The sequence below is a fragment of the Ctenopharyngodon idella genome, chromosome 24 (assembly GCF_019924925.1).
Source record: "Ctenopharyngodon idella isolate HZGC_01 chromosome 24, HZGC01, whole genome shotgun sequence".
Lineage (NCBI taxonomy): Eukaryota > Metazoa > Chordata > Actinopteri > Cypriniformes > Xenocyprididae > Ctenopharyngodon > Ctenopharyngodon idella.
The window spans coordinates 245,031-266,486 of NC_067243.1; the positions used below are offsets into that span (position 1 = coordinate 245,031).

The window sequence follows — 21,456 nt, forward strand, 5'->3', positions numbered from 1 at the left end:
TCTTCTGAATGAATAAACATGATAATATCATTGTTTTAGATTTAATAATTACAAAACAATATCAGTAAGACTTTACTTAAAGCCTTTATACACAATGAATTATAAAAGTATTTTTAATGCATTAATTAAGCATCATTATACACATTATACTGCATGTATGATCTCATGAATAATTCATTAAGCATTAAGTTATAACACATTATAATATCATCTATTCACTGTTACACCTTTAGAAAGTATAATGGGGTAAAACAAATTGCAAACAACCAATTTCAGATGTAACATTGAATTTGTCAATATAATGGCTTTTAATTTTGGTTACAATTATTTATGAAAAGGCATTATTTATGGACACCTTCATAACACATTATACATAAATGCTTCAAGTAAAGTTTCACCACAATATTATTATTAAAAAAAATGTTTTTGTTTCAACTGTAAAACACTTTCTGAAATCTAAATTGTATTGTTTTTTTTTTTTTTTAATTGTTAATTAAAAGGACTTACCGAGCACCAGTTTAGTTCCTCCACCGAATGTGTACCACAGTGATACAATCTAATGAAACGGTCGTAAAAAAACCTCTATTCCACTCGAGTGAACACAAACTCCAGCAGAGAGAGAGAAACAACACTTCAACACACTGATATTAGAAGAAACTCAGATCTTCTCAACACTCAAACATTCAGTTTGGACTAAATGCTTCTCAAAAAAGAACAACAAACACACTTTCATTCAAAATGTTTGTTGTTGAAAAAACAGTGTAATTATTTTCATGATCAGCTGAAGAGTTTATTAATCTTATTTAAAACATGATTCAGTTTGACTTTATATGTTATATTTCTCATTCATTCTTTAGTCTTGTGCTGATATAACAGTTTAAAGAAATATATCTGATGATCTGTGACCTCTGAGGTGACCTTTGACCTCTTTTATCATGGATGATGTTGTGGAGTTTCTCATAATGATCTTCTGTTCTTCATATGAAGCTCAATCATCATGATTCACAGAAAAACCTGCAGCTTCAAATAAATTAATCAATAATTCTGAACATTTCATATGCACATTGTTTAATCTAGTGTCACATGACCTGATTATGAGTCCTGATGAACATGTCAACCTTCATCAAAACACCATTATGTATCTTTTTTGTTGTTGTTTACTCTAAATACAGTAAAACTTTTTCTCATTGTTAACATGTTTTTAAAGATGTAGTACAACTGTACTCACAAAGAAATAATTATTGTGTTTGACAAATATGTTTAAAATGATCGACTTTCATGATACTATAGTCATTTTAGGGGCCTAAAAAAAATCTTTTATTTTTCTTCCTTAAGTTGGCCACCATTTTGAGATCACATGACCAGCTGAATGCTGCTCACTTTCCCTGCGTCCCAATGTCCATACTATCCATCCTAAATAGTATGTGAGATTAAAATAAGTGTGTCCCAAAGCATAGTATGTTGGAAAGAGTATGCCAAAAGTCCCCGGATGGTCTACTATTTCCGGTGGATTTTGGAAGTGTGGATCCGTGCACACTATAAAGGCTAATATTGCCCACAACCCATTGCGCTTTGGATGAGGATTCAGTTCAGAACTACAAACACGAGTAAAAAGTGTTAAAAAACTACAAAACATGCCGGATATGCGCGACCGACGCTGAGAGGTTTGAGTGGCTAATAATCAGTTCAACCTGATAGAAAATATTTATTTAATGTTATCCGTGTTATATTTCACCTAATACCAATGTGGACTTTTATAAAGATCCGATTGGCCATTAACTTTTAAATGCATCATTATGCATTAATATGAGGAGAGTTCTCCACATGAAAGACCCGCGACTGCAGATCAGCGTGCTACTGCATTTCTCTCTGATACGGTAGGAAATTAGCTGAATGAAATGTGGAGGATGTATGATGATTGACAGGCCAGTTTACGGTGACAGGATGCGACAGAAAGCAAAGACGCAATTGTATGACGTGATAGTATGTCCCAAAGCTTATCTACTCTTTTGCTAAAGTATGTATTTTTTGTTCACAGAAAGAGTACATACTTTTAGGGCATAATATAAGTAGGCGAATTGGGACGCAGCATCAATCTTGGTCACATATTATCAGAAACATTCACCTTATATAAATCAATCATGAATGAGAGTGAATAGATTATTTCTACAGCGGCACTGAAAGCTGAAAATGCTTCATCCACACTGACAGATGTTTATATAAAGTCAAAGACTAGTGTCTTATCAGTCTGCAAAACATAAAAAAAACATTTTATAATTAAAATTAAAAAATATTTACAATAATCAATATTTACAATTATTACAAACAACATAATCTGTAAAATCTTTTTTAAGGTTGCGCTTTATTTCGAGGGTCACTTTTGATATTCTACTAACTATAAGTGACTTGTCGACTACATGTCAACTAACTCTCATTAGTGTATTAGTAGACTGTAGTAGACTGTTAGGTTTGGGTTCAGGTAAGTAGAATAAGTTGACATGTAGTTGTAAAGTTACTTACAGTCAGTAGAATGTCTGAAGTAGACCACTGAAATACCAAATCTTATATGTAGAGAGTTTGTTAGTTTGTTATCAGCACACGCTGTTGTAAATCCTGCCCACTTCTTTGCATTGTCACACATGCTTCAGTGCTCTGAGAGTGTTTATAGTGCTGTGAGTTTAACACTTCATGACTGAGAGCAGAACAGAACACAATCTTCATCATCACACAAGACAAAAGAACAACAATGAACAAAATCACCTTCTTCATCTGGACTCTGACTCTCTGCATTCAGGGTAAATATCTTGTATAAATATCTTGCAAAATAAACAACCACATCTCATTTACAGTCCAATAACTATTAATGACTAAAATATGTTAATTTCAGAGAGCTGGGGACAAGTGACAGTGACTCAGAATCCAACAATAAAATCCATCAAACAAGGAGAAACAGTTACAATCAGCTGTAAAACCAGTCAGCCAATTTCTGGCTGTAGTAACTGTGTGTCTTGGTATCAGCAGAAACCTGGAGAAGCTCCTAAACTCCTCATTTATTACATAAGAAGCCTTCAGTCAGGAACTCCATCTAGATTCAGTGGCAGTGGATCTGGCAGTGATTTTACTCTGACCATCAGTGGAGTCCAGACTGAAGATACAGGAGATTATTACTGTCAGAGTTACCACTGGATCAACAGTAAAGTTGTGTTCACACAGTGATAAAGAGTGGTACAAAAACCTCGGTCAGTCAGACGTCACAGTGATGCACTGATACAGCTGAGAGATACTGCAGCTGCTGATGGAGGATCACAAACAATGGTGTATTCAAACTTTCAGAAACTTCATTTATTTATTATGATGTACTAAGTAAACATATCCCTTGCTTGTTTCCCAGGTGAAAAAAAGTACACTTCTATAATGTACTTAAAGTGCTCTATTTTCTCACACTAATTTTGTACTTAATATACTAAAAATTCTTCTTTAGTACTTCTTAAGATAATCTTAAGAACATCTAAGTGTACTCAACTGTTATTTTGAGACACCATGAATATGAACTAAAATGTGCTTTTAACATACTATCTCTGTATTCAAAAAATGTATTTAGTTACCGCTTGTAGTACACGTGAACCTATGCAATAACACTTGGCAATAAAGCTGATTCTGACTGTAAACAAACTCTCAGCTAACAGGGAACGTTTTGGCAAGATTCTCTCATAGTTATGAACAAACATCTTCCAGTAACGTTAATAGAACATTTGTTTAAAGTAATCTGGTCTTTAATAACTTTATTTATATATGATGTTTTTTTTTTTCTGAAACAGTTTTGTTTGATTTTTAAAGGTTGCTACTTGTTTCAGAACATCAAAAGAACATTTAAAAGTGACGTTGGCATAATGTTTGAAGAATGATAAAATGGAATGTTCTCTTAACATTCACACAACCAAGAAAAAACATTTTTAAAACATTTAAAAAACTGGACGTTTTTAACGTTCAGAGAATATTTAGAAATAATGTTTTCATAACTTAATGGGAACATTAGCAAAACATTCTTTTTAACATTTTAACATCTTTTTAACAATTATTCAGTAAGCTGGAATTGTCAAGTGCTTACTTGCAGATGCCAGTGGCACAGGAGTCGAGGAAATTACTCATCATATCCACTCAAAAAGGGTTATTTTGCTATAACCGTTGACCCTTTGGGATTGCCCCGGCCCCTGCATTATTTCAGCAATGGATCAAGTTCTCTTGGGGATTCCAAACACTCACTGCTATCTAGATGACATACCGGTAACAGGACGAGATGATGAGGAACACCTCAAGACACTAGACCAAGTACTCACTAGACTGGAGAAATATAGTCTGAAATTGCAGCGTGAAAAATGTGAATTTTTCAGACAGTCACTGGAGTATCTGGGTCACTGCATCGACGCAGCTGGAATACACAAATCACCGGAAAAGATCAAAGCAGAGTGTTAACTGATCTGCATATGAGCCATCCTGGGGTGGTAAGGGTGAAACATCTGGCCCATAGCTACGTTTGGTGGCCAGGTATTGATGGACAGATCGAGTCTCAGTCCAAATCATGCCAGTCTTGTCAGCGTATCCAAAGTGCCCCCTGTTCTGCACCACTTCACCCATGGATTTGGCCAGCTCATCCTTGGGAAAGGATAAATATGGATTTTGCTGGTCCCTTTGAAGGCCATATGTGCTTGATTGTAGTTGATGCGCACTCCAAATAGCCTGAAGTTTCCATTATGGACAGTACTACCACAAGCAAAACCATTCAGGTCTTACGAGGGCATTTCAGTCATTATGATGTCCCTAATATCATTGTCAGTGACAACACCCCACAGTTATTTGCTGAGGAGTTTTCACTTTTCCTGAAGGCAAATGGGGTGCAACATATCCGTTCTGCGGCCTATCACCCCTCTAGTAATGGACAAGCTGAGCGTTTGTCCAAACACTCAAACACACTCTAAAAGCTTCCACAGGATCAGCACCAATCCAACAGAGACTTGATGGATTTCTGTTAACATACAGAAACACTCCACATGCTACTACAAAAGAGCCACCTGCAATGATATTTCTCAATCGCAAGCTAAGAACCCGGCTGGATCTTCTAAAACCTAGTCTCGCCAAAATCATGAGACAGTCCCAGGATGCTCAGCAGTTACAACACCAAGAACACTCTTGTTGAGAGAATTCATGGATCCTGGTTTGTTCTACAGAAAAAGAGAAAAATGGATACCTGGAGTGGTGATGTCCAGAACGGGACCTGTCTCCTACATCGTCCACCTTCGGGGACTGTACAAACGTGAGAGGCTATTAAGCATCATCCTAACCGTCTTACTTGGACACCTGACCGTTATCAAGCATCCTAATGTGTATGTATGTTAAAGGAAGAGATTCATATGCAGTAGTTTGAATAAGACGTGCATGCTAAACTGTGGTTAAAGTTGAATTTAAGAAAAGAAATACCCCCTTGTTGTGTATGATCACTTTTGATTTAAGTTGGGAGGAAATGTTATGTATTTAGTGTTAGAAACTGGGTTATCCTGCAATTGTTGTCTTATGCTTTAGATGGCGCTGTGTTATGGCGTATACCTCTCTCATGGAAAGTGAAAGTTGAGTTGTAAGTGCCCTCGGCCTCGGCCTCCATCGTGTTATTGCTATCTATAGCTCCATAAAATATAATGATATTCTGATAGACACAACAGCAGCACGCTTTTCCCTGGAGAAAATGTGAGTGGTGCTCGTACCTGCAAAACTTTACACTACAATATTATCTGTATTATTTACTGTAGGAAAGTCAATCCCTTTAATTGCTCTTCTATACTTCACCACTAGAGAGTCACATGTCTTTTACATTTTCTACACACCTTTCCTTTAAGACTGTGGCTGCATCCAAAAACATTCTTCACATTCTCTATATAGTAGGTCAAAAACAGTATGTTACAACAGAAGTATGTCTGAATTCACAGTCTGAATGTTTCTCTGATAAAGTCTGTATGGTGTCCTGGTGGCCTGTAAACAGTAGCCAGCACAAATGTCAAACAGGATCGTACGCTAGACAACGTTACATAAAGCACCATCACTTCGAATTAATTATATTTGAAAGACTTCTGAGTAATACTGAAGATAATGACAACATGGCAGATGTAGTACGTCCAGATTACATTCATACACACTCATACTATACAGAACATACTTTTTTGGCAGTTGTGAAGTAATTGATCAAAATAAGTGTCTACTGAAGAGAGTATGTGATTTCAGACGCAGCCCATGTGCTTGATACTCCATACACTTTATTGTTATATTAATGTCTAACTGTTAATCTGTTACCATATTAAGATTATTTTGTCACACTACATGATATTTTTGGAAGTGTCAGTGAGTTTCACATGATGGTTGATTGTTTATTTTTCATTTATATTTATTGGCAGAGAGAATGCATAAGCTAGTGAAGCGCAGAGCAGAATCGATTCAAGTCATCTTCATTTATATAGCGCTACTTACAATACAGATTGTTTCAGAGCAGCTTCACAGTGATAATAGGAAAATTAATAGAAAGGGTTTGTTTTGGCTTTACAGCAGCTTTAAGATAAAGTTTATCGAGCTAAAGTTTTTGATTGAATCACTTTTGTTGTAAAAGTCATTAATTATTAACTTAGGCTTAAGCTTAAGCTTAAATGACACCTTTTTAACTGAAAACAGAACAGAAACAGAAACTTTTAATGCGTTCTTGCCATTCATTTACGTGTTTAAGGGTAGACTATGAAATAACAATTTGTAACGTCTGTAACGTCATTTTTCATGTGTGGAAAAAACAACGAAACTAAACTAGCCAATCAGATTTCTTTACACCCATATCCGTCCACCCATGCACGCACATACACACATTTGACTTTACAACACACAAACGCACACCTTTATTTATTCTCATTCTCTCTTGCTTTCTTAATATGTCATGAGTGTACGCAGATAGATTTTAATAATCAATTTAAAAATTATGTAAAAAAAAAAAAAAAGGCATTAATTAGCGCCCTCTCATGGTACGCACATGCGTACAGCCGTACAGCTGCAGGCGCCACTGATGAAAACGAAAATAAAAATATGAAAAAACGACTCGAGATTTGTTTATTTATGCTCATGAGGAGGGTCGAATATGTGATAAATGAATGGTTTCTTCGTTTTTCTGTTTAGAAGACAAAAACGAGAAAACAAATTATCAGAAGGTACACAGACCCAATGTCAGCCATGGTACTTGCATGATGTTTTATGCACAGTAACTCACGCGCAAGACATTAAAATGGCGCCACAAAACCAAATTAAAGCGGGATGAAGCTTTGATCTCTAACTGTCCAATGACAGTGAGTGTTACAAGTGAGAGAGGGTTGGCTCTTCAAATTGAGGCGAAAGTTGATTGGTTGCTCCCACATGTGTACTGTCCAATGGCATTTTACCACTCGATTGACAAATGGATAAAGAAAAGCATTTGGCAAACCGACAAAGAAAAGCAATTTGTAAATAGAGAGAAAAAAACATTTGCCAAATTCTTTAAAAAAAAGCAATTTAAATGCGCATTTAAAATGATTTACTAATGTACTTTTTATTGTTTTATTGATCTACGTTTTAAAAAATGAATTAAATAACCCGTTTCAAATTTGTCTATTTATTTATACATTCAAAAAAGATTTTTTGAATTTATTGTTTTATAGTTTTATGAAACTACATTTAAAAACAGGAATTAAATAAACAACTTTAAATATGTCTATTAATTTGCCCATATAAAAAGTGATTCATTTATATAGATTTTTATGTTTGAATTATTAAATTAATTAATTGATTCTTAGTTTTATTTTTAAGTGGCACTCCTAATCCTCCTTAAGTAACACGTCAACATTGATCAAAAGATAATGGACTTATTTTATTTATTTATTTATTTTTCTGGTTTACCTTAAATACAGTAAATTTGATTTATTTAGTACTTGATTTCTTATTGTTATCATGTTTTTTAAAGGTGTAGTACATAACTGTACTCATAAAGAAATAATTATTGTGTTTGACGAATACGTATAAAATGATCTACACTCATGATTCTCCAGTCATTTCGGTGGCCTAGAAAAATCTTCTTTTGTCCCTCCTTATGGTGGCCACCATGTTGAGATCACATGACCAGATGAATGCTGCTCACTTTATCTTGGTCACATATTATCAGAAACATTTACCTTATATAAATGAATCATGAATGAGAGTGAATAGATTATTTCTACAGTGGCGCTGAAAATGCTTCATCCACACTGACAGATGTTCATATAAAGTCAAAGACTAGTGTCTTATCAGTCTGCAAAACATAAACAAAAATATTTTACAATTAATCAATATGAACAATTAATCATTAAATGGTTCAACAATATAAATCTTATATGTAGAGAGTTTATTAGTTTGTTATCAGCACACACTGTTGTAAATCCTGCCCACTTCTTTGCATTGTCACACATGCTTCAGTGCTCTGAGAGTGTTTATAGTGCTGTGAGTTTAACACTTCATGACTGAGAGCAGAACAGAACACAATCTTCATCATCACACAAGACAAAAGAACAACAATGAACAAAATCACCTTCTTCATCTGGACTCTGATCGCTCAAGGTTTGTGTAATGCAGCTCCACAATTATACTCTTTATAATTATAATTTTAGATAATATTTTTTTTAGAATTTATAATTGTATTATTATTATTATTATTATTATTTTCTTCTTCTTCTTCTTCTTCTTTCTCTCAGAGTGTAGAGGACAGATCACTGTAACTCAGTCCATCCAATTAGTCCATCAATAACAGCAGTTCAACCAGGACAAGAAGTCAGAATAAACTGTAAAACCAGCAGTGCAGTGTATGGTGGTAATCATTTAGCCTGGTACTTACAGAAACCTGGAGAAGCTCCTAAACTCCTCATATATGATGCAACAAGCCGTTATACTGGAACTCCATCTAGATTCAGTGGCAGTGGATCTGGCAGTGATTTCACTCTGACCATCAGTGGAGTCCAGACTGAAGATACAGGAGATTATTACTGTCAGAGTTACCACTATATCAACAGTAAAAATGTGTTCACACAGTGATAAAGAGTGGTACAAAAACCTCGGTCAGTCAGACGTCACAGTGATGCACTGATACAGCTGAGAGATACTGCAGCTGCTGATGGAGGATCACAAACAACACAATGGTGTATCAAACCTTTCAGAGACTTTTATTTATTCTGATTTATTAAGTAAACATGTAACATACAATCTTATATTCCACTAAACTGGACTAAAATGTGGAGAAAATTAAAAAAAAGTACCTAAAAGAGTATGTGATTTTAGATACTCCATACACTTTATTGTAATTAATATCTAACTGTTAATCTGTTACCAGATTAAGATTACTTTGTCACACTACATGATATTTGTGGAAGTGTCAGTGAATTTCACATGATGGTTGATTGTTTATTATTCATTTATGTTTATGATGATAAATGTTTAATATCTGTAACAGTTTAACAGAAGGATTGTTCATATTTGTGTCTAATTTACATAATTTGTCATTGTTTCAGACCACACTCACCCTCATTCATTCATACAAACACAACTGCTCACAGACGTGACCTGTTTTCTGAATCCAGCGTATCATTAATAGTTTTGTGGATTGAACTCTTGGAGCTCTTACTCTCTAACCGAGTCAAGGACGATCTCAGCAGTCCAGAGGCTTCAGACACTGACAGTGTTTCATTATAAACTGATGAACATGAACAAACCTCATCTCTCCATTAGTCCAACTCTTCTGACTCATTTCAGAGAATAAAGTGTGGACAGTGAAACTCATATTTGATCATCAGGTGATTCTGTTCCTCTCAGAATAGAGCAGCTCCATCAGCAGATGTTCAGCGTCCTCACAGGAGCTTCATGTTACTGGAATCCACTGCTTCTCTTGTTTCTGGAGATACACTGGGAAAGTTCAATAAGACCTTGTTATTACTAAAAGGAACAATAAATAAATAAACCCATTTCACATTTTAAAAAGTCTGATGTTGAATGAACAGTCGTGTCTGACTCAAATAATTACTGGAGATCAGGTTATAAATGGAGATGAAGCAGTCGCAGGTTTAGTGTTTGTTAACAGCGGGGTTTGTCGCCCACATTACAGTAAGGATGTGTTTGTTTCTGCTAGATGCAGTTGTGTTTTACCCCAATAAAGGACAATGAACTGTTTATCTGTTTCATATCCTCTTCTTCCTTTTTCTTCTCTTGTCCCTCGTAATACACACCAAAGTTTAGGAAAACCTGCATGATCCCAAAGCGATTGTGGACATTACTGAAGCACATCTGATAAAAACCTGCTGAGATACACATGATCATTCATTCATTAATTAATTCATTCATTCAACTTTTTTTTGTTTGTAATTTTTGGAGTTTGAAAGTGTGACTTTTAATATGGTATTTTGATATTAATTAATTTTGTAAAATTTTTTCCTTTAATGTTTCATGAAAAAGAAAACACACATTACCAACATTATTTTTTATAAACAACATTAATTTTTCATTTCTGTGTGAATTATTCTCTGTCTGGGATTCACTGCATGGTCCACATGAAATCCTCTGAATTCTAGAAACAGATGATTTTTCTGTTCATAACGTGGGCAGCAGATGTACTAAAACACGTATCAAGGTGAGACTCACCAGTCTCCTCAACACTGAAGACAATCTGAGCACTTTCATCGTCAGCTGTGCCGATTATTAATCCGCTCGGAGCATTAACAATCACAGACAGATGTCTATCAAGGGCCACACAGTCACCAGCTGGACCTGAACACACACATACTGAGCTGAAACATTCAAACCATTCAAGTTCATACTAATATTTAAATGCAGAACAATGTCTTTCCATGAAGTGTAAGCAGAAGCTCTCACCATAGTGAGCAAAGTGCCAGAAGCACTGGAGATCTCCGGCACACAGCATGATGACAAAGTCATACTGATCCACTGCCCAGAAGAGCTATAATTATTATTATTATTATTATTATTTACAATAAAGCTGCTAATTTACATTTAATAGTGATGTATTGTTTTTTAAACATCCTGTTTTAAACATTGAATTAAAACAATAAAGATGACCAAAGTTATAATGATTCTCATATTTTACCTTTTCGATTTAAAGGACATTTCACGATCAAGGACCACACCACATCCATGAATGATGGAGAATTATTTACTGAAGAAAGTTAGGGATAAATAGGGAGAGGATGAAGGGGAAGGAAAGGGATGATAGTCAGGTTGATCTGAGTGATTAGGACCCCCGATACAACCTGGAAAGGAAGAGAAGAGGGGATGATAAGGATGGTTGAATGGATAAGAGAGAGGGAGGGGAAGGGAGGGTTCAAGAGAACAAGACAAACAGTACTGTAGGTTTTGAGAAGTCAGGTGATTGGTTGAGGCGCGGCCCTGCTCCTGAACCTCAGCTAACTAGTTAAGTTCATAGATATTTGTAACACAGTTCATTGTTGTGAACAAATACAAAATGAAAGTAAAACATAATAAAAACATAATAATAATAATAATAATAACATAAAGTCCAGGCCTGGTCCTCTCTCATCCTTCACTGTCGTCGCTCCTCCATTTATGCTTCCGGAGCTCCTCCATGAGAGATACGAGATCGGTGCAGTGCAGTGCACAGGTGACGCTCCTTAGCAATCACTCCAGCGGCCTGGTGCTGTTCTCTCACGGCTCTCGCCCCGCCCTGCTCGTCACAGTATTATTCTGATATAGTAAATAGTATGTATGTAAATTTCACATTATGTAGCAGAGACCTGGTCACATGATTCCTCATAAATTTCTCAGTGCTGATGATAAATAAACCAATCATAGTAGTGCTATTAAAGCCGGAGTCAAACTGGTCACATGACTGAATGTGGACACAGAGATGGATGTTCATCTGCACATCCTCAGCATTGCAATATTGCGTTACTCCCTAAAAAAGTAACTAATTGTGGAAAGTAATGCATTACATTAGTTTTGTGTTACTTTTTCTCACCTGGGCTGGGTTTGCTTGTTTTTAATAACAACAAAAAAGTTTCATTTCACACCAAAAGTGAAATGAATAAGCCTCAGACTGAAGGAAATGCAAATTCCCAGCTGTACAGTAGAGGGCGCAGCTCAAACAAACCTTTAGGTTTGCAGTTCATTCTGGATTGCAGAAGAATAGGATGCAGGAGAAGAAAGTTCAACACTCTTACTTCAGCAATAAAACTTAAAAATAAATACATTTCAAGATTGCATTTCACTGTTTTTATTCATTTTGAGGAATACTGACTCTGATTTTGTGTAAGTGAGATGAGTAAATGCATATTCACATTTAGTCTATACAATAACCATCATTCACACACAACACCTCTGCACTTTATTTCTCTCAAACAAGTAACTTGAGTAACTTGTTTGAAAAAATAAAATAAATTTTGTTGTAAATTTAAAAGTAATGTGTTACTTTACTAGCTACTTGAAAAAAGTAATCTGATTACTAATGTTACCCCCAACACTGATCCTCAGTGTCTCAGTGGTCAGAATAAAAAAAAAAAAAAAAAACTACTAAACTAACTAAAACTAACATCAGTCAGAATGTAAATCATCATTCTGTAACTCTAGTGTATATTAGTTTGTCTGTTGTAAATCCTGCCCACTTCTTTGCATTGTCACACATGCTTCAGTGCTCTGAGAGTGTTTATAGTGCTGTGAGTTTAACACTTCATGACTGAGAGCAGAACAGAACACAATCTTCATCATCACACAAGACAAAAGAACAACAATGAACAAAATCACCTTCTTCATCTGGACTCTCACACTGTTTATTCAGGGTAAGGCTGGTAAAAACTGACTCTGGTTTTGGTGTTCTTGTAAAAGTATATGATGGTAGTAGTTTTAAACACTAATTGTTTTTCTTTTCTCTTCTTCAGAATCCAGAGGAGTGACTCTGACTCAACCTGAAGTTAAAACTGTCCAACAGGGTCAAACAGCTACAATAGAGTGTCATATAGATGTAGGAATATACAGCAGCTACTTAGCCTGGTATCAGCAGAAACCTGGAGAAGCTCCTAAACTCCTTGTGAAATATATAAACAGCCTCCAGTCAGGAACTCCATCTAGATTCAGTGGCAGTGGAACAGCAAATACTGGACGAGATTTCACTCTGACCATCAGTGGAGTCCAGACTGAAGATACAGGAGATTATTACTGTCAGAGTTACCACTATATCAACAGTAAAGAAGTGTTCACACAGTGATAAAGAGTGGTACAAAAACCTCGGTCAGTCAGACGTCACAGTGATGCACTGATACAGCTGAGAGATACTGCAGCTGCTGATGGAGGATCACAAACAACACAATGGTAATGTTTAGCAAAGTTTCTAAAGACTTTTAAAATTAATTAATAAAGTGAATATACATTTATATGTAGTCATTTATTTTTTTATGAAATAACAGTAACACTTTACAATAAGGTTCATTAGTTAACATTAGTTAACTACATCAATTAACATGAACTAATAATGAACTGCACTTATACAGCATTTATTAATCTTTGTTAATGTTAATTTCAACATTTACTAATACATTATTAAAATCTTGTTAACATTAATTAATGCACTGTGAACTAACATGAACAAACTATGAACAACTGTATTTTCATTAACTAATGTTAACGAAGATTAGTAAATACAGTAACAGATGTATTGCTCATGGTCAGTTCATGTTAGTTAATACATTAACTAATGTTTAACTAATGAACCTTATAGTAAAGTGTTACCGAAGCACTGGGATGGCAGCACTGGGATGTTTTATTGTTTGTGTTTCAGATCACAGTAAGAGAGCGATGTGGAGTGAAGCAGAAATAGCAGTTGTTTTTAATGTGTTTTCTCTCACTCCAGGATTGAAAGAAGTGGTTTCTTTCTCCAGTGGTTGTGGAAAAATATGCATACTAACTAATCAGATTTAGTCTGAAAGGTAAGTTAGAAAGTTCTTGCTTATAGAAGTGTTATATAAAAGTAATATGACATTCACAGTCGTGCTGCTCTTCATGTCTATGGTAGAATCACAGCCGTGCTGATATTCAGTATAACTGCACTCTTGATCATGTGAAACTGATTAAATGTGGCAGGATGAAATAAACAGCACCTGGAGATCACGTGACCCTTCTGCAGCAATGCACTCACAGTCCTTCGCTTATCTCACTTTGTCAGATATTGTATAATCCTGTCAGTAAATTCTGAACCACTCTTTTTCTAGCCCACTATGAGTACACCAGCAGTCAAGGACAATCGAAAAAGAGAGATTGAACAATCGCCAATAAAGAAAAAATTCAAAGATTCCACCATCTCCAGAGAGGATCTCGACACTGCTATTGCTAACGGTATCAAGCTAACGCTCAAAGAGCAACAAAGTACTCTCTATTCGGTTGTGGCTTCGACAGTAAGAGAAGTGATAGACACGTGACCGGGTCGATTCTGTTCAGGCTGCTGCACGTGAGGATAGGAGGACAGTCACAAACTCACCAACTCACCAAAAATGACGGACATTGAAGACAGGAACAGGAGAAATAATGTACGACTGGTGGCTCTGCCTGAGGGGGCGGAGGGCTCCGATGCAGCTGGCTGCGTACTCTCATCTTCCGTGTACTAAGATGCATGACAGGTCGGTGATCCTGAAGGGTGCTCGGCAGGCGTATCCGGTGAAATATACACAGGACAATGTCACGCCACTATTTTTTCCCGACTTTAGTCCAGCCTCAACTACCAAGAGAAAGAGCTTTAATCCAGTCTTGAAGAAGATCAACGCACTCGGTCTCCAGGCCTTCCTCATCTATCCGGCGGCAATTAAACTACGGCTCAAAGGTGAGCAGATGATGTTCGACGCTCCCCAAAAGGCGGAAGATTTTGTCAGTTCCTTCACAGAAGATATACTCTGCAGCGGGAAGGCAACGGCTTCCGTCTCCATCCCTTCAGCTCAACAAGGGGATAAAGTTTATGATGATCCTCACTGTCCTTAAAGGGTTAGTTCACCCAAAAATGAAAATAATGTCATTTATTACTCGCGCTCATGTCGTTCCACACCCGTAAGACCTTCGTTAATCTTCGGAACGCAAATTGAGATATTTTTGTTTAAATCCGATGGCTCCATGAGGCCTCCATAGCCAGCAATGACATTTTAAACAAAAATTTAAACAAAAATATCTTAATTTGTGTTCCGAAGATCAACAAAGATCTTACGGGTGTAAAACGGCACGAGGGTGAGTAATTAATGACAGAATTTTCATTTTTGGGTGAACTAACCCTTTAAGAGAACGATAACAAGGTGGCCATGGACACTTTATCCCCTTGGAATTATAAGGTTCTGTCTGCGTTCTGAGCGGTTTTGAGATATTGAGCTTCAAAGTTTTTGCATTCCATATAGCAAAAACTATATGGGGAACAAGTTTCTTTCAAACATGAAAATGACAGGGACAGTAAATGTATTCTAAATGTACAATATCAAAATCCTCTCAAATTTGTAAATGGGGATTTTTGGAACGGGTCAAATGCAGATAGAACCTTTTAATTCTAAAAAAAAAAAAAAAAAAAAACACTTTTCGCTTGGAATTATAAGGTTCTATCTGGTAAAAAATTAATTGAAGCAATAATTTTCAAGAAACAAACAGTTTGCTTATAATTTCCTTTAAAACAAAATTAGTGTTGTAACAATGTGTTGACATGCATGAGTGTTACATACAGAAGGGAGCGGAGACACAGGTAAGGATTAACAGGTTTATTTCAGGTAAAGCAGAGCGTGAGCAGAGTGCAGGTGAGTGATGGCAGATGAATAGGTCGATGAGCCGATGAACTGGAACTGATACTTGTCTGTGTTCTCTTAGGGAGCGTGGATGCCGGGAGACGTGGAACAGACGAACACACAGGAGAAGCACAGGAGACGAGGAGACACTAGGAATCACTGAGGACGCTGAAGACAGGTAAGTAGTCGAGCAAGGGAGTCCTGGAGGTAAGTAAACACTGGTATGTGTTAACGAGACCGGACAGTGACTGAGTGAACTGGCGTGTCTTTTATGTGGCTGCGGTGATGAGTGTGAATGAGCGTCAGGTGTGGCTTGTCAGTACTCAGGAGAGGGAGTGCGATGTGATTGGGTGAGTGTAGAGCCTGGCGTGTCTGTGACAATGAGAAAGTTTAATTTAATAGTTTTTATGACATTTATTTTTTTATATTTTAAATGAATATTTATATATGGGTAATTTAACACATTATTGCAGGAACCATTTAAGTATAAGTTTCCTTTTGTTTAGACAGAAAGCAGCAATATTGTAAAATTTAAGACATTTTAAGACTAAAAAACTGCAAGAAAACAGACAATGCTTCAGCAAAGGTGTTTAACAAAGTTTAATAAACATTGAAAAATGTTTCACTGACTATATATAATTAAAAATATTTCACATTTAAAATATTTAAATTACTTCAACTATGCAACAACTCAGTTTTTACCAACAATGTAAAATTTAACATTTCATCTCACTTAATCTAGTATACACTTTAATCCAGTATGCCATAGCGTAGAGCTTTATATCTACATACAGCTCAATTCAAGCACACAGGATGGATCAAGGTTAAAACATAACCTAATATGTACATAACTTTCCCTCGTATGACGTGACTGGAAATAAGTAAATTGACTACCCAGACCTATCCTTTTAATAGCGCTGCTGGCTAACGTTAGCATGGTGTCTAACTGAAAATAACTCCCTAACAAAAGATACAGCAAAACACACAAAAAGACTGTAATTCCCTGGAATTTGGGCTGCTGTCATTGTCAAGATCATAAATAAAATAGTCGATCATGAGCTTTCTAATAAACATCGCGTTGTGTGAAATTATTTAGTCTTCACCGATTTAGCGTTTTCGTGAACATCACAAAAAAGAAACATCACATAATGTAAATAAGTTGTCACAGAATATGAATATGTGAATAACTCAATTTTGACAAAAATGTCAGATAGAACCTTCTAATTCCAAGGGGACGACTTGTTCATTTCTTTTTGGAATCTTGTCCTGTACGCTCGTCCGCTGACTCGTAAATGGGCCTGGGGACATGTCTTGTGTTGAAGTGGACTGGTCAACATTTGTTTCTGTTGTTTGCGCACACCTACATTCTCGTGTACATGTACATTGTTGTTTGTCGTTCCTTTTTCTTGTTTTTTTTTTTTTTTGTTTGTTTTTGTTTTGTTTTTTCTGTTCCCTTTAACAGGCATTTATTTATCTTGCTTTTCTTTTAAAAGGATTATGCATCGCGATGGATTGGTATCTAGCATACATCTTTATCATGAGGTACTTTTCTCCACATGTTTTGGGAATGTCCAGTTGTTTTTATGGACTCATGTGAATTCTGTTTTGTCCTTTTTACTACAAACTGATTACGTCTCTAATCCAGGTTTACAGTGGGTACGGAAAGTATTCAGACCCCCTTAAATTTTTCACTCTTTGTTATATTGCAGCCATTTGCTAAAATCATTTAAGTTCATTTTTTTTCCTCATTAATGTACTCACAGCACCCCATAATGACAGAAAAACACAGAATTGTTGACATTTTTGCAGATTTATTAAAAAAGAAAAACTGAAATATCACATGGTCCTAAGTATTCAGACCCTTTGCTGTGACACTCATATATTTAACTCAGGTGCTGTCCATTTCTTCTGATCATCCTTGAGATGGTTCTACACCTTCATTTGAGTCCAGCTGTGTTTGATTATACTGACTGGACTTGATTAGGAAAGCCACACACCTGTCTATATAAGACCTTACAGCTCACAGTGCATGTCAGAGCAAATGAGAATCATGAGGTCAAAGGAACTGCCTGAAGAGCTCAGAGACAGAATTGTGGCAAGGCACAGATCTGGCCAAGGTTACAAAAAAATTTCTGCTGCACTTAAGGTTCCTAAGAGCACAGTGGCCTCCATAATCCTTAAATGGAAGACGTTTGGGACGACAAGAACCCTTCCTAGAGCTGGCTGTCCCGCCAAACTGAGCTATCGGGGGAGAAGAGCCTTGGTGAGAGAGGTAAAGAAGAACCCAAAGATCACTGTGGCTGAGCTCCAGAGATGCAGTCGGGAGATGGGAGAAAGTTGTAGAAAGTCAACCATCACTGCAGCCCTCCACCAGTCGGGGCTTTATGGCAGAGTGGCCCGACGGAAGCCTCTCCTCAGTGCAAGACACATGAAAGCCCGCATGGAGGACTCCAAGATGGTGAGAAATAAGATTCTCTAGTCTGATGAGACCAAGATAGAACTTTTTGGCCTTAATTCTAAGCGGTATGTGTGGAGAAAACAGGCACTGCTCATCACCTGTCCAATACAGTCCCAACAGTGAAGCATGGTGGTGGCAGCATCATGCTGTGGGGGTGTTTTTCAGCTGCAGGGACAGGACGACTGGTTGCAATCGAGGGAAAGATGAATGCGGCCAAGTACAGGGATATCCTGGACGAAAACCTTCTCCAGAGTGCTCAGGACCTCAGACTGGGCCGAAGGTTTACCTTCCAACAAGACAATGACCCTAAGCACACAGCTAAAATAACGAAGGAGTGGCTTCACAACAACTCTGTGACTGTTCTTGAATGGCCCAGCCAGAGCCCTGACTTAAACCCAATTGAGCATCTCTGGAGAGACCTAAAAATGGCTGTCCACCAACGTTTACCATCCAACCTGACAGAACTGGAGAGGATCTGCAAGGAGGAATGGCAGAGGATCCCCAAATTCAGGTGTGAAAAACTTGTTGTATCTTTCCCAAAAAGACTCATGGCTGTATTAGATCAAAAGGGCGCTTCTACTAAATACTGAGCAAAGGGTCTGAATACTTAGGACCATGTGATATTTCAGTTTTTCTTTTTTAATAAATCTGCAAAAATGTCAACAATTCTGTGTTTTTCTGTCAATATGGGGTGCTGTGTGTACATTAATGAGGAAAAAAATGAACTTAAATGATTTTAGCAAATGGCTGCAATATAACAAAGAGTGAAAAATTTAAGGGGGTCTGAATACTTTCCGTACCTACTGTATGTCTTCTCAATGACGATTCTAACTGCTGTATGAGTTCATTAAAGAAGAGAATGTTGTTTGCTGGTTTACTCCGCACATGTGTGCAAAAACATATTGGATTCAAAGCCTCCTTAAAATAGTGACTTGTGAATGTACAACAGCACGAATCAACAAGGCTAAACCCAGTACCACTGATGCATATTGGACTATATATAGGAATTACAATATAATGTATTTTTTTTCTCTCTCTCTTCTTCCCCTTTCAGATTGTAAAATTATTGATAACATGTCTGTTGCTCCCCTTTCCCCGTTTGTTTGTTTAAATGGATGTTTTGTTAAATCTATAGACAATGAAAAAAAAATGATCTGAAATTGACATTTGACATTTGAACTCCAGTGAAGTCCACTATATGGAGAAAAATCCTGGAATGTTTTCCTCAAAATCCTTAATTTCTTTTTGACTGAAGAATGGATGACATGGGGGTGAGTAAATTATCAGGAAATTTTCATTCAGAAGTGAACTAATCCTTTAAGAGACACAAATTCAATAGAAATGCAAATGACCTGCATGTATTTGTGAGATGATTTGTCAAAGCAGAAGTCGTCTCAAGCTGGTTTTGTGATCTTGACAATCAGTTCAATGTTCTTCAGTGGCCTTCAAGATCACAGATCTGAATCCAACAGAAAACCTTTGGAACAATAAGAGATCTGCAGATATTATGGGATTCAATCATGTCAACATGGAGCAGAATCCAGAAACCATCTTGGAAACCTTTTATCACGCCCTCATTGATAGATTTTACTGCTTTGCAAATTTTTCAAAAGATTTTTTACACTCTTGTCCCAGACTCAAACGTTCAGTCTAAGCCTGTGAAAATCCATCAAAGATATCCTAATATTACTACATATTAAATCTATGATGACCTAAATAAACAAAGAGTGAAATAAACTGAAACAATTATTTAAAAATGATGACCATATAGTTACAGCATCATTTCCAACTGTTTAAGAGACAATAGTGTCAGTGGAGATGATTGAGATTAAATATGAGACATGTGATGTATGTGGAAAACAAAGAGAAATAAACATAAATATCAGTTATGAATGCAATATTTGTACTGACTATGATCTTGATGAAAAATGAGGCTTATTGCAGAATTAAGAGTGATTAACAATAAAACATCTAAACTAAATCTGCAAATGATTCCATTCATTTCCATAATAATATACTGGACAATGAACAATAATCCTGTACATGCAAATATATTACAATTTAGCAGTAAATGTACACTGTTCTTAAAGAGGCATCTTCACTATGGTGTTTAAATACACTGATGACTTTGATGCCATCCCTGATCAGTCTGACAGTTGAACTGAGTTTGTTATGAACTGTAACATGACGACACATTCAGTCAGCTGCAGTATCTCAGTAAAGGCTGTTGAACTGAACTGTTAGACGCTCCATTACTGACACTGCAGTTCCACACAGTAGAAGAGCACAGTGTGTTTTAATGCTGCTGGAGCTCATGGATGTTGTTCAGTACCAGAGAACTGAGAAATCTTCCACCCTGAACACTGATATTGTGTCATTCAGAAACACAATTAAACCAAAGAGCTGCTGCAGTTTATTACATCAACTAATAATGAGCCCAGAACAGTGTAGAATGAATGATAGAAAGTGTTTGCGACTGATCTACTTAATCTAAATAATTTAAATATCAAGAGTCACTTTGCATTGTCACACATGCTTCAGTGCTCTGAGAGTGTTTATAGTGCTGTGAGTTTAACACTTCATGACTGAGAGCAGAACAGAACACAATCTTCATCATCACACAAGACAAAAGAACAACAATGAACAAAATCACCTTCTTCATCTGGACTCTCTGTGTGTGTATACAAGGTAAATGTTTAAACAAAATTTCATGCTAAATATAATAATATCTTTAACAGTGAATCTTATACAAATATCCTGCTTTTTCTAACAGGTTTCAGTGGACAGGTGACTGTGACTCAGACTCCTTCTGTAAAAACGGTTCAGATTGGTGAATCAGTCACTATAAACTGCAAAACAAACACAGCAGTGAGAGATGCCTGTCCAGGTTCATATACTTGTATGGCCTGGTACCAGCAGAAACCTGGAGAAGCTCCTAAACTCATGATTCATTCTGCAAACCAAAGAGTTTTAAACATTCCATCTAGATTCAGTGGCAGTGGATCCAGAACTGATTTCACTCTGACCATCAGTGGAGTCCAGACTGAAGATACAGGAGATTATTACTGTCAGAGTGCACACTCTATCAACAGTAAATATGTGTTCACACAGTGATAAAGAGTGGTACAAAAACCTCGGTCAGTCAGACGTCAC

At 36.5% G+C, this 21,456-nt stretch overlaps 1 protein-coding gene across 3 annotated transcripts in view; it reads left to right on the forward strand.

The window, feature by feature from the left end:
• LOC127506550 (uncharacterized) overlaps positions 1-21,456 on the forward strand; it is a 148,008-nt gene that overhangs the window by 84,731 nt on the left and 41,821 nt on the right. Inside the window, exon 1 of one of the 3 annotated variants that reach the window (XM_051883136.1) lies at positions 2,599-2,795. The exons of 1 other annotated variant lie outside the window; for it this stretch is intronic. The gene's annotated coding sequence lies outside the window, so the exon portion shown is untranslated. Of the gene's footprint in view, positions 1-2,598; positions 2,796-12,804; positions 12,882-21,456 lie in introns of those variants that run through there. One more of the 3 variants, XM_051883137.1, reaches the window with a different exon arrangement.